Here is a 15,210-nt window from a genome sequence, read left to right on the forward strand (position 1 = left end):
CTACTGTGAACTCCCCTCCTCCCAATGCTGTCTAAACGCCAGAAGTTCTTTAAAGGATCTCTACAGTGTTCAATTCCCGATCAGTAAGTGTTCAGTGGTCTGGAAAATAAGGAAGAGAGTGTCAGAGGGAGTTTCTGGGACGCTTTTACAAAAGCCATGTGTTCAGCACTGTGCTGGAGCCAGGAACAACCTATCAGTCCTGAAGCAGCTTTCTCAGACACAACTTTATTCCACAAAACTTTCAGGATTCTAACAAAGCTTTAGTATTCTGAAAGTCAATGATGTGGTCATGCACCAAATTTGTACCTGGACAAACAATTTCAGACTTCCTTCAAGATGAGAGAAAACAAGTGAGATGTTCTGATTGAACTGAACATATAATTTAAGCATAGTTTTTCATCTAGAATTTAACTATGAAATCTACATAGACCACCCTCTCTTTTGCTCAGGTTGAAGGGGTGCATATAAAGAAGGTAGGTTTGAGTTATTCTCGTGCCTGTATTTTATCTGTGCAGCAACATATGGAATTTTCTACTGTTGATAGCTCCGGCATACACAATTACTATTGGCAAAGCAATGATTTAAAACTGAGAAAGGAATGCAAAAATTTGCAAAAGGATAATATAAAATATGCAGATAAGACCTTGGTCCATCTCACACAATTAGAGTAAATACAGTCTTCCAAGGGGATTAAGATGGGTTTATCATCTAGTCCCAGGGCAAAACATAGGAAATGTTCAAAGCAAAAAGAAAAAAAATATATTGAGAACTTCTGGAGTAAACAGTTGTCTTGTTTTACTCTGGTATTTACACTGGCTGAATGTTTATATACGGCTTCAGCACTAGGGCTCATCCATCTTTGGATTAGCACTGAAGAAAATGCTTTAGTTTGACAGTTGTAAGTGAGCCTTGTGCTTTTCCTGTTTTATTCACAGCTGGTTGCGTGTACAGGTCACGTTCCAGCCTCATTAGCGAACGGTGGCAACTGAAGTCTAGTTATTAATTCTCCAGCTTGCAAGTTGTAAGCAACTGAAGCCAAATAATATTGACATAATGTTGGCTGAACCAGAGATTGCTGAATCTAGTAGGATCTTTATTTTTGTTTCTTGGTGAAAAATTTCTTGTCGGGAAAAAGAAGTGACTGCTTAGTTCTATGCAGGTTCATATTTGCCAACATTACAACTGGTATGTTAAAACCAGGAAAAGTTATATGCCTGAATGTTTCTATTCTGGGTCTTTTTTTGGAATTTGTGCAAGGCTTCTGAAAATTTACTGGCCTGATTACACTTCCTCTTCTCCCTGGGAAGTGAATTTTTTCAAGAGTGCAAAGGTTCTTGTTAGCTTGAAATACAAGAATATCTAACTTTTGCAAGACATAATCTTCATCTTAGATATTCTGAAATACTTCAACACTCTTAGTCTTCTACCAGCAGAAGTACTGTGTTCATTCTGCATCATTACTTGGTCAAGATTTTCAGGGAACAACAATGAATTTTCATATTTCCCTAATGTATGATAGAATATATATTTGAAGAGGGCATGAGAGATGGAAAATCATCACTGTTAAGATGTCTCTAATGTGCTCATGATCACAATACCCTGGCATGTTAATTAAATTAACTGAAGCCTAATTCAATTAATACACGTTTTTCATCCTTCTAATTACAATAGCATGACTTTTATTTGTGTCTTTTGCATCTGTTTGTGTACACATAATCATTACTGTTTCTGTCAGTAATGAAGACATAATTTACAGAAATAAGCTAAGATTGACTTTTGTCCCTAGTAATGCAATTAAAGCCCAGAACTAAATGAAATAAAACATTATGTTGCATGACAGGACAGCATCTGTTTTCTCCTGTAGTTGCTACTAAAATGTAAAGGGAATTTTTATGCTATCTTCCCAATCTCTTCATTATCTTATGAATGCTATTCAAATGTATTTTCTTTTTTTAATCCTAGAATTTCACCTCTCCTTATCAAAAGTCTGTAAAATTAGCATTGTGGCTTACCTTTCAATACTTGGAAAATCCAGTGAAATGAATCTTTGGCTATTTGTGGGTACACATGTTGCTTTTCTTGCTGTGATTGTACTCTGAACTGTTGAGCTGAAGGAATATTGAAATGTCAGCATGCTTCTTGCCTATAAATAAAGAACACGCATGTAGAATGAGTGGTGTCAAGAAGGGAATAACAAATCATGTCCAGATATAGCCCTATATTTCTTGTGTATAGCCCCCTCACAGCTCCATCCAATACTGATATACAATTTCTGCAGTGTAATCCAAATCACATTCAAAGGATGAACAATTTTTATTACCATTCATCTTTGTCAGGATCACTTGAACAGCACATGTAACTGAAATCTGCAAGAGGCAATCTTTTTCTGTGCAAAGTGATACCAGAATACAAACAGTAAGCCAAGAAGAAACAGGAAAAACAGAAGTTCACAGCACTCCTAAGGAAGAAAAACAAAGAGATTCTATCAAACTAAGTAAAAACTGTTAAAAACTATGTCTATTGGATTTAATTTTTGATTTGCCAATGTCTTGTTTCCAGAGTCCTGTAAAATGAATAATTTTATATTGAAAATATTCATTTAAAGGCCTCCCAGTTGTCATAGTTCCTCTGTCTTCACTCAGCCTGGCTAATACCCACATGCTACTTGAGAGTTTATTTCAAGCAGAAAATCCTGAGGCTAGCAGAAATATCACTTTCATTAAAGGCTAGTGAGAAATCAGGAGAAATGGTAGAATCAGAAATGAGGATTCAGGAAAAATGATAGAATCAGAAACCAGAGGAACTGTCTTGTATAATCAGTGAAGGACTATGACATGATCACAATAAGGAAAAGCAGCTTTAAGGAACAATGAATTGGAAGCAAGAGAGACAGAAAGCAAGGGGTGGCAGTAGGAAAGTGAGGATCAGAACAAACTGCTACATATTTTAGTTTATTTCTGGCTTCTAAATGCCCTAAGCATCTCCTGATCATTCACATGTTAATCCAGAAAATTAAAATAATGAAAAGACACACTGAGATGTTACTTGACAGAAATTCTGGCCTTACATTTGATATCATAGTTCTCTGAGCCATCAACTGTACAGTTGAATAATTCCTTACTCTTCTCCTGATTACGTTACATTTTTTGTTGGCTACAATAAAAGGTTGTGTTTGTGTATTTGCTCTTTGTATAATGAATATTCTTACACATTTATGATGAACCCACTTGGTCCACAATAACCCAGACCCTGATCACAAGAAGCTCTGTGTAGGTTTCACCACAGCCTGCAGTGTCATGTTTTCTCCATTTCTCATACTACTCTTGGAAGCAAGTTCAGTGATGAACAGGCACAGTGAGAACAGAGATGTATCAGCACAGTGCCTCCAGGTGAGTGAGCCTCACTGAAATACCTTAGGGCATTGCAATAGTATTGAAGTAGTTCTGCTGCACTTTAAATGTCTTCAACTGTTCTCTACTCACTTTATGCTAATTAAGATAGCTGGAGTGTTCTGCAATGGGAGAAGTCCTTTCTGGTGGTGGTATAAGGAATATAAAGGCTGTTTGTCCAAAGGCCTCTTGCAGAGCATGGCAAACAAGAGCTGTCAGAGCCAGAATCTCAGCACCAGTCAGAAGTCAGTTCAGACTGCTGAGCAATCCAGAATCTGAGGAGTACAAAGATAGTTTAAATGCAGTCTTGCTTATCCTCCCCTAAGGCTGTGAATTCAGTTCTCCTTCTTCTATATATGCAGTGTAAAATTTCTCCTGTAGCCCTGCTGCATTGTTTACTTAATTTGTCAGGCTCCTTTCTACATCAGAATTGGTTTTCCACTCTTAAAAAAACAGTACAAATAGGAATGCTTTTCCTGTATTGTAAACAGGCACAGGAGCCTGGCACAGGTACTTCTTTACATCTATTTTAATCTCTGTCAGCAGAAGAGGACACATACTCCAAAGAGTTACAATCAGTCTTTCTACAAACTTCAGCTGGTTTTGGGTCAGGCATGTAAATCCTCACATTATCCACAAAATATGTACAATGTTGAAGTAACTCAATGAAAAACTACATATTTTCCAAACCTGCAGATTGATTTTATGTGATCACAGTTGGGGAGCAATAAGGCCATTCCATTTCAGTCCTCTCTTCTAGCAAACAACAGGGCTGCCATTTTCTGCCAGCTGTGGGAAATTCTGAGATATGAATATTTATCCACTGGGATGGGAAATTAGAATAATAAAGGTTAATGTTTCAAAAAGCTGTATTTTGAAGGGAAAGAAAAGAACACCCACATAATTTTGTGGCAATTTGTTAAATATAAGATTGAAGAAAAATCAAGCCAGCTTCTTGAAGCTGGCACTGTGAAAGTGGCTAGCTTTTTGAGCCTTATATTTAATATACTGCTCACAGAATTTATCACATCCAATTCTTTTATGACAGTCAGTATAACTTCATGTTTGTGTGTGATTGAGAGCTATATCAAAATGTGTTCCTGAAGTGTTGCATTGTATTGAGCCATTTTTCTCTTTACACTTCAATAAATTTACTACTGTGTGTACAGTGTCCCCAGAATATCTTTTATAAATAACAGTATTGGAGATTCACCACTGCCTGAAGGTTGTGCTAGATTCCATCCATGTTCGGGATAGACTTTTGCAGTCAAGCCAACAGGAAAAGAAATGCTGGTCTTAGACAGAACATGAAAAGAAATAGTACAAACAGTACACATAATTAAACAAAGCGGGAGAATCAGGACAGAAGATTATTTTGATGCAAAACTTGATCTGAGGTGAGAGAGAGCAGAGCACTGGGCAGCTCAAGGGGATACTACTCTCAGTATCTCTTAGGGCTGTGTTCTTGATTGGATGGGACCATGACTTCCACTGTTTTGCAAGTGTGGTAGCAGGTGTCCAGCACACTCATTTTAATCCACTCATGCCCACTAAAACAGAGTATTAGTGAGGAGGAAGTGCTGTGAGGAGCTATGTCTAGTGAAATAAAGTGAGCTAGAGTAGCTGAGCTGAAGAATTTATTAGTGTGATTATACTGACACAAAGAGCTTCCAACTCATATTGGATAGTTTAGATGCTCTGTTCCTACACTGAATAGCTTATTATCCAAACAAATATGTAAAAAAGACAAACAAAAACCTAAGCAACAGCACCAAAAAGCAAACAAGTGACAAAAAAGACAAGAGGAAGGAAACATAATGGATGAGGAAACTGAAATACAGAAAAGTGAAACAGCATTTCACAAGGAATGGGAGAAGCAGGTAATTAACTCAGCCTCTCTAAGGCTCTACCCCTTGCTGGTTCAATGATGCTACCCAACATCTTTACTAGCAAAGGTCAGGAAGACTGGGAAATCTACTTTTGGGTCCTCTAGGCACTTTCTGTGTTGCCTCAACAGGGATTTTGGATATAACAAAATCACCTGGACACTATGATAAGATAAATACACTGAATCTGTTTAACTGACTAATTTCTAGTAAACAGAACAAGAGAAAAGAAATGTAAGGTAGAAGCTGTTATTTATATTTTCATGTCTTGACAATAACATTTATTTGGTTATATAGGCCCTTTCCCCTTTTGATTAATTTAGATGCACAGGGAAGAAAAGGTCTCTTTCTAAGACATTTTTACATTTCCAAAATATTGAGGGCATATTATTTTGTTTTAAAAAGCATATCAGTTTGGGCCACCTGTGATCTCAGAAGCAGAGCCAAACCAGACAGGTGTAAAGTATGCAATTAAATACAAGTTTGTTATGTGATGCCATTGTAAAACCAAAGAAAAAGTGGCATTCTAAGAATAGCCATGGCTCATATTTGGAATTCAGCAGAATAAATAATCTCCTGTTGCAGCCCTATTGCAGCCATATCTGGAATACAGTGCACTGGCATTTCCAACTGTTTAGGAATACTGCTGGAAAAAAATTATAGTAGATGGTGATAAAGTTTTCCAAAAGTTTCAGGGGAAAATACAACACTTTGTACAAAATGGACATTTTAGGAGCTCCATGTGCAGGAAATAGTTCAGTTAATTACAGCAGCTCAAAACCAGTGTTAACTGTTACAGTACCAGGTTTGGTTTGCAGTTCAATTCATCTTCATGAACCAAGAGTTACATTAATTATTGCAAATGACAGCTGACCTGGCTTTTGCTAGCTCCGTGTCTGCATATGTATTTTAATGTGCATCTGCCTGACACAGTGCCACGCAACAGAAAGTGTGTTGATATTTTTTCACTGCCTACTGCTCTAATTCTCACTCTAGCCTGGCTGGTAGATTTGAGCCTTTCAGCTGCATGTGTTAAGTGTCAAAGGCTGCAGCACTGCAGCACTTTGTAGATTTTTACGTGGCACCAATGGTAGCTGGGGACCTTGGTGCTTCTGCTGCAACAAATAAACTACAGAGAGAGATCTTGCGCTGCCTGAATCGTGCTTCAGGCAAACTCACTCTCTTCTGCATCCCAGCCTCTGGCTATTTGGTCAGCATCCCTGTTCTTTGAAAATCCTTTAATTACCTTTCAATATTGTCACTTGGAACTTCCGTATGGTTTTAAGTCACACCACTTATGTTGCTCTTGCGTGCACTGACTGCTGTAGAAATACTTTAGAAAATGAGGTAATCTTATATCTCCTTTTATACTGGTTTATTTCCTATACCCAAGATGTTTCTTGTCCAACTTCTTTCTGAAAACCTAATTTATATTTTTTTTATAATCTCCCCTTCTTTCTTAACCTCCTGTTCATAGTAAAATTTTCTTGTAATATTCCTAAATGGGAGGATATAACTGTAGCATTGAGAACCTCCTAATATATATAACAGTTTGGATTATTAGGACATAGGCACTATTACCTTCTGGCAGAACTAATTAGCACTTTTAACAGCTGGCTCTGTTTAGAAACCAAAATTGCCTTATGGCTGAAGATCCTGGAAAATACCATTCTAAGAAGATTTGTCCCTTATTATAATATTAACCTACATTAACAAAATATATTAAAATGCTGAAGAGAGTGTCTGGATCAATGTTACTAACATGGCCAAAGGTCAGCACCTGTTTCAGTTTAATGAAACTGAATCAATAAAAACTGTACAATAGATTTTTATTTCAGTAAGAGCAAGCTGTTTAATTTTTAATAATCCTTCTTCTTTTCTGCCCTCCAGCACATCTAGGAGTGCATGCAGGAGAATATTCAAAGCAAAACACCTATTAAAACTTCTGAGCTTCTTTTCCATCTACTGGGCTTCTCTGGCCAATAAGACCTCTTTTATTCACTCAGATGAATGAATTTGCTTTGGACTCAGACTTTCAGATCACTTTCAAACATTATTTATACAGAAAATAGTATAATAGTATAATAAAAAATAGTATAATTTTGAAGCCTTACAATATTTTAGGTAGTAACTGATCGTCACTTACAAGTCATAACCTGGGACTGTGTTCTTCAGAAGTTAACATCTCCAAGAAATTAGATCTCCATCAACTTTGGAGTTTTCCTCTTAACTTGGGTGTGCTAAAAATGAAGGCAGGAACACATCTCAAGTTTGCTTTTGCTCCACTTTCTGAATGGAACAACATGCAAAATTGTCCAAGGCTGAGGAATAATAGTACACACATATGGAGTGCCACTCCCACACTTTTGAACCTGACTTTTGGCTATGAAAGGTCTTGATACTGGGAGGACTCAAGTAAAAGTGCTTACAGGCAGACAAATCTACAACTTCTTCACAGTACTCTACTCACAGGCACATCTGTTAAATTGCAATCCTCTCCATTTTCAGATGCAGCCATGAAAACAATGACTTATATAACTTACTAGGCAGCATTGTAAGTGAAACTATTGTTAAGAAAAGTTTAATACCCCTTTAACCTGTTTATAAACCACTGTGTATGGCTACATATAAATGTCTACTCTTAAAATACTTGATTCACTTCTATGACCTAGTTATTGCACAGATTCAAAATCATCAAAACTTCATACTTATGAAGGATACCAGGCATGGGTCAGTCTAAGTGTTTAGTTGTTTTCCTGGCCAGAGTATTTTGAAAGCATTATCCTTTTGCTTTCCTTTGAAAATCTAACACAAATTGGCATTATTTGAGACAGCCAGGACAAGAAGGGTCTATGTTAGGGCACTACAGGACACACATTATTACTGATCAAAAAATTCTCTGTAATGTATTTAAGATATCAGTCTGGTAAATGCCTACACATAATATGGTAGATTTTTCCTTTGTCCTCTTTTAAAGTATTCATACTCTCATTGTAGGACAGGAAGCCCAGATGTTCTCTCACTCATTCCCATAAACTCCTCCAGTACAACTTAATCCAGTAGAACTAAAGCTGTAGTTTATGTGCACGGCCATAGAGTGGCAGCCTAGTAACAAAAAAAAAAATTGCACTAGATGTTACAAGAAGTGGGTGTTTCCTAAGGTTTTAACATTTCAGAGGGGTTTCTAAACACTAGAGAGAAAAATGCAGGAGGCATGACTGCTCCCTGGAGGGGGGAGTAGTGGGGAAGGGGAGGGGGAAATCTGGCCTTGATAAAAGCTCAATGCTAAGGGGAGCGAGGTGAAAGAGGTTGAAAATTGGATGGCAAAGGGGGTCAGATTACATGCCCGTATAAGCAAAGCTGATCAAAGAGTAAGAAATGAAGTATTCGATTTATGTCTTAAAAATCAAATGCTGTTTCTTCCCTTTGATACAGGCAGTTAAGCACTTCCATCATTTGTGGAAACTAGTGGACAAGCTAACATTACAGCAAGCTAATTTTTAGTTAAGCAGTTCCTTCCACAGACTTTTCATTGGTAAAAATACAGCTCAAAATGCCTCTGAATGTTCACCGAGCCTTGCAAATCTAAAATGTCAAAGAACAGAATTTCATTGTTCTGTTGTTTGCCAGAGAGTTTTGTGTGTGACATAAGAACTATTAGATCTCTCTGCATTAAGCTTTATTTTTATGTGGAATAAAGTGGGTTTAGCAATTTCAAGCACCCATGAAACAGTATGTAAAAAAATCACTGAGGCTGAGCTTTCTTTGCATTTATGTAAATGAAAATTAGGATTAACTCCATTAATGCTGGTGGAGTTTCAACAGCATGAAATTAGTGTGAGAAAAGCATTAGCCACAGCAACTTTTAAAGAAGTTAGTTCCCAGTGCTACTAAATTATACAGCTCATTATCCTTAAAACCAAAATTATTTTATATGAACCATTTATAATTTTACTTCAAATAGCTGCAATTATCAAATTGAGTTGTTACACAACAAATATCTTCATGCTGCAATTCCTGATATTTGTATCTGTGATGTCCACACATTTCACTATTACTGGAAACCAGAAGTAATACAAAATTGAGAAAAGTGGAGAGATAAATGCCAACCAATTAGTAATCAAATAGTGGCTGCGCTATACTTTAAAGTTAACAACTTTGACTTCAGCAAGACTGAAGATTATGTAGCAGACTGAGATACAAATTGGAAACTAAAGAGTACCCTCACACGAAGTTGAGGAAGCCTTTGCTGGCAAACTCACGTTCCTTCAAATTACCACATATCCCTTTTACCCACACACATCCATCTGACTTACTTGGCTGAACATTCAATGATTAAAGTTCAGAGAACTGGTAAATACAGTACTTCCCAGAGCTGTAACAGTTATTTGCAATAAATTGATGTTTCTAAAGAATTAAAAAGATAGTGGGAACCTCCAACCTTCTCAATATTCTCCTGTTTACCAAAACAAAGGCAACATCTTCTTTTCTCCAACTTCTACATCACTACCTCTTAGCCTGTTGATACTTTCATGTTTTTAATGTGAAAAGAGATGAAAGTCAAGTAAGCAATAATGGCTCACGAAGTGAGCCACAGATGGGTTTGTCCAGCCCGATATCCCATCTTCTGCAATAGCAAATAGTCCATACTTCCAGGAAAAGTATGAAAATAGCTTGAATAACCTCTCTCTTCAGCAGCAAGGTGTTCAGAAACTTTCTGAGCCAAGGAAGTGCCAGAAGTACTTTTCTACCATATCAATTTTAATCAGTGAGCCTTGTCTTCCATTTTATTTACTCCCCTTTGATCCTGAGACCTCCTCCTAGGCTTCATTTACTGTCCCTCACACTACCACTACCTGCTGCTAACTCACTTGCTTTAAACCTGCAACCAGATCTCTTCATTGGCAGCATTCCAGTGCTTATGTTATGGTAATAATGGTGCCACAGACTTTACTGGCTGAAAATAAGGGAATAAACATCAAAAGGCCTCAGGAAACTGTCTAGGATCAATGGTACAAAATCCAGCTAGCTATCATTTACTAGCAGGGTCAATACTGTATAACATCTTTATTAAAGATACAGATGATGGGATGGATTGTATGTATAGCATGTTTCTAAGTGATACCAAACTGGAGGGCATGGCTAGAGAGCAGGGCTGCTGTTCAGAAGGACCTCTGTATCCTGGATGAATGGGCTGATGGTCACCTCATAAAGTTTAACTAGGGCAAATGCAAAGTCCTGTGTCAGGGATGGAATAACTTCATGCAATAGGACAGGCTAGAAGCCAGATGGGTAAAGAGCAGCTCCACATAAAAGGATTTGGAGATACTGGTGGAGTTTGTTTGAAATTGAGTTGAATGTGAGCTGGCAGCATGCCCTTATCTTTTACTGAAGGGGCAGAGCAATAGGACAGAGGAAATGGGAGTAAGTTAGAAAACAGAAATTACCACGAGGTACCAGAAACAACTTTATTACAATGAAGGCAGTCCAATACTAGACAAATGGCCCAGAGAGGTTGTGGAATCTCCATTCTTAGAAAATTTTAACGCATTTGAATCTGAGCTGGAAAAAGCCCTGAGCAACCAGGTTTAATTGGTCCTGCTCTGAGCAAGGTCTTGACCAAGGTGGCTGCCAGAGATCTCTTCCAACATGAATGATTCTGTTTCTATGAGTCCCTGGTTGTTACAATTGAACCAGAAGAAGGTGAGGAATAAGGTGGGGAACACAAGAAGGCTGTGGGTGGACCTGTTGGAGCGAGTCCAGTGGAGTGACATGGAATGATCAGATGACTGGAGCACTACTCCTAGGAAGAAAGGCTGAGAGAGAGTTTGGGTTCTTTGACCTGGAGAAGAGAAGGCTTTATAGCAGCCTAGCAGTACCTAAGGAAGGCCTGCAAGAAAGCTGGAGAGGAACTTTTAATATGGGCATTTATAGGACAAGACGAAAAGGCTTTAAACTGAGAGAAGGTAGATCAATAGATTAGATTAGATTAGATTAGATTAGATTAGATTAGATTAGATAGATTAGATTAGAAATGAGGAAGAAATTCCTTACTGTGAGGTGGTGAGGCACTGAAACAGGTTGCCCAGAGCAGCTGTGGCTGCCCCCTCCCTGAAAGTGTTCAAGACCATTGGATAGGGTTTGAGCAACCTGGTCTAGTGGAAGGTGTTTCTGCCCATGGCAGAGGGGTTGGAACTGGATGACTTTTTAAGGTCCCTTTGAACACAAACTATTCTATGTTCCATGATTCCCAGAAGAGAGCAATTTCTATCAAAAGAAGCCAATTTGTGAGTTCCTGCTAGGAGCAGATTAACTACCAGAAATTATTTTCTGAAGTGCTTAGGATTCAGTACAGAACTAGTTTCAATGAAATCTGGTTTTGCCATTTGAAATAACCATGCACTATACAACTATAGCCCTTCAGCAGTGCAATCATCTTCAGAAGTCTATAAACTTCAATTCTGTTTTCATTCTATTTTATTATTTATTATTATCATGTATTCCTGGATACAGTTGCAAACCCAGTAGCAACTTCAATTTGACCTTGCAGATTACAATCAAAAAGTGAAACATAAAAGCTCATTCTGCCACTTTTTTCCCCATGGCTATATACAACTTTCCCATGTTATTTTCATGAAATTAGCACGTTACATGTGTCCAGCTGATGAAGAATTTATTTTGCATCTTTTTGAAAATTGTACCAAAGCTTTGATCAATTTATCCTGTAGGAATACCAGCATAGGAATACTTGCAGAGGATGCCTATTTTGTCTGCTCTCTCAGGTTTATTGAGATATTAATGGAATTGGAATTCTGAGGCATTATTAGGTTGCCTTTTCTTGCATTCTGTGCATGACAACTATCCAGTGCACTCACACACAAAAAATTATGTGTATAGTCATATATATTATATATGCACACACACTCACACATTTGTACTCTTCTTATATATATATGGAGGAAGGTATCCTGGATCCAATAATAATGAATGAAAAGAAAAATCTTACAGGCTTAGGTTCTCAACTAAGCCACAGATTTTCCTTTAATAAGATACAGACTGAGACTCTGCTAGCACTTGGAATATAATGGGATTTCTACTTGTATGAATAATGCAGAATAGATACTAGAGGACTTCAAACTTTAACACTAGTTAGCATCATCATTTGGCAGATGAGATATTTCCCACAGGTCACACCATTCTACATATTTATTCCTACTGATTTCACTAATCTCTGCTCTGGAAAGCCAAGCTCCTCTACTAGAGCGTCTCCTCCCATCTGATGCAGATAACTCCAGCAATAAGCCTCTAGTGACTGGAACAGATGTTTCTGTTTATTTAATTTATTTATTTTACTAATACACAGCTGCCAGGGCCAACAAATAAAAAATGTTGAATTCCATCAGGATTGCCATTTCCAATGACTACATCTTAAAGGACAGAGTCTCTAAAATTGTTGTCTTTCAAAAACAAGGGTGTCAAGCTTGAACTTAAATAATTATTTTGATAAAGAATCTCAAGACACTAGTATCTGGCAGCTTACATTCTAAATATATAAGTTCTTGGTCGTGCAAACTGATTTCTTAGAGGCATACAACTAATGCTCTACATTTAGGGCATATTACTTGAACTGTAAGGGTCCAAATGCAAAATTAACAACATCTTAATATATCATCCAAATTATTTCAGATAGTAACTATGTATTATTCACATTTGTATTGGTAAATGGCAACAATATGCAAGTTTCCCTTAATGCAAGTAAATACTACAGAATCTCTTTCTGGGGAGAGAAATATAAGGAAGAACAGCAAAAGGAAAAAAAAAATAGATGTACCCAAAAAGGCAGCTGAAAGACAAAATCCCTTGAATTCTGAGTATTTCTGGTTCTCTATTCTGCCTTCAGCAGGACAGTTAATGGCCAGATTTCCAACAGTAGTGGCAGTGCTTGACTTTCAGGTGCTGGAGTGAGATTCAGCCTGAGCTATGTGTCCCTCATGGAGTGTAGCCCCTACACAGGCCATCCAACAAGTGCCACTGAGCAGGAGTGCCAGGCCTGCCAGCTCTGGGCCAGCTAAAGGACTGTGTCATACAGGGCATGTAACTGCAGTTCTGTACTCCCTGGACATTAAGGGTACAAATTAGGGCTGCAAATGAAATTTTTTTATTTAGAGAGCACCCAGAATCTAGAAACTGCTCTCAGAAAGAACAGGAGGGAGCTTCCTTCAGAACATATCTGCTGAGGGGCTGCTGTTGGCTCTAGATATAGTAGATTAATAGATCATTTGCCTGCAATATAAAAGATCAGGACTCAATTTTAACTCGGCCAAAAAATTTGAAACTCAACTTCCCTTCCTTGCATCAATATTTCTTACCCATCAATTTATGCAAAATGGGAAATTAGGGAGTCTTTTGGAGCTGGAGTACTATGCTGCAAAGAGCACAATCCTGGAAAAGCAAACAAGAGGAGGATGATTTTATCAGCTGGCAGCTAGGAACTAACTCTCAGAGGGTGAGAAAGAGACTTGGAACTTGGTCTTTGTGTTTTTTCCAATGATTTTAAAATGCAAAGGGTTATGAGTGCTTCTTACCTGCTAGATGCTTTTGAAAAAATCCCAACAGGATTTTATTTAAAATAATTTAGGCACCTACCAATGAAGATATTTGACCCCCAAATCTCCCACAGCTATTGACGTCTAATTCAGCAAATTTATGATAATTTCAGTAAACATCCTATTGAATACCTTGCAGAACAAGGAGGGACCTTAAAATATGGGGTTTTACATGTGTGATTTGGCTGGTAGTCATTCTGCAGGTTTTGTCTCTCTCCAGCTGTCTACTCTGAGAGTTTGAAGTGTTTAATTGCACACAAAGATGGGTGCTCAGCTTTTCTCTTGAACTAAGTATTTATTTGGCATAAATCAAATTATTGGCAAAAAAGTTAAAATGAATTTTTCAAAAGATTTCGCAAAAGCTTCTATCAATTAAGTACTTTATACTTAAGATTCTTAACTCTTGTCACCCACAAATTCTGAAAAGAAAATAACCTACAATGCAAAACATTAAAACAAACTCAGTTTCCAGAAAATAAACTTTTATTTTCTGTACATCCTTGCATTTGCAAGAAATGCAAAGCAAAGCTTTCTTCCTTGGCAAGTCTTACTTCTGCCTCTTATTTTCTCTGTAGAAAGTAACAGCTACTGGCCATGCAAAGTATCTGAAAATGGGGAAGAATCACTTTACTCCAGACCAAAGCAAGGAACAAAAAAGTCCTTGCAGAGAAACAAAACGTTACTAACAACTACTCTCTGATTTTTAGATTTTTTTGCCTTGCAGCTGAATGGTTCATCTCCTGTCTAGCATTAGCCTATTCACAGAGAAAATCAGCATTCATATACTCACACAAGAATGCTTCTTAATAATATTTCATTGTATTTCAAGTAATATAAGAGAGACATGCCAGCTTATATGAACTTCCATTGCCTGTTTATCTCTGCATCTTCCCAGGCATGCAGCTGCACAGCAATTGTATTCAGAGAGCAGGGGGCTAGTATAGTATGACAATTTATTTTTACTTCCCTCAGTTTCCAGCAGATGAAAATTTCTATCAGGAAAAGATAAAAAAATTAAATAAAATTTTTTAAAAATTGCAAAATTCCAGTATGACTGATTTCACATTTGGTAGATAGACTTTGTGTAACTCAGACTGTGGGATTTGGGATTTTCTCATATCACAGGTAACCTATTCCCCATTGTCAGGAGCTCAGTGATTAGAGTCCACCAAAAGGTCTATCAGGAGGATAAAGTAGAAGGCTTTATGAAAGCAGAGAGAGGTGTGACTTTGGAAGGGCAGTATAATGGTGAATACTAAGGGAGATGTTATGGAAACAGAGAACACTGTGTAGGTATTAATAAGCAAGTGCTTCTCTAGGGAATCTCCA

The sequence above is a fragment of the Molothrus ater genome, chromosome 4 (assembly GCF_012460135.2).
Source record: "Molothrus ater isolate BHLD 08-10-18 breed brown headed cowbird chromosome 4, BPBGC_Mater_1.1, whole genome shotgun sequence".
NCBI lineage: Eukaryota > Metazoa > Chordata > Aves > Passeriformes > Icteridae > Molothrus > Molothrus ater.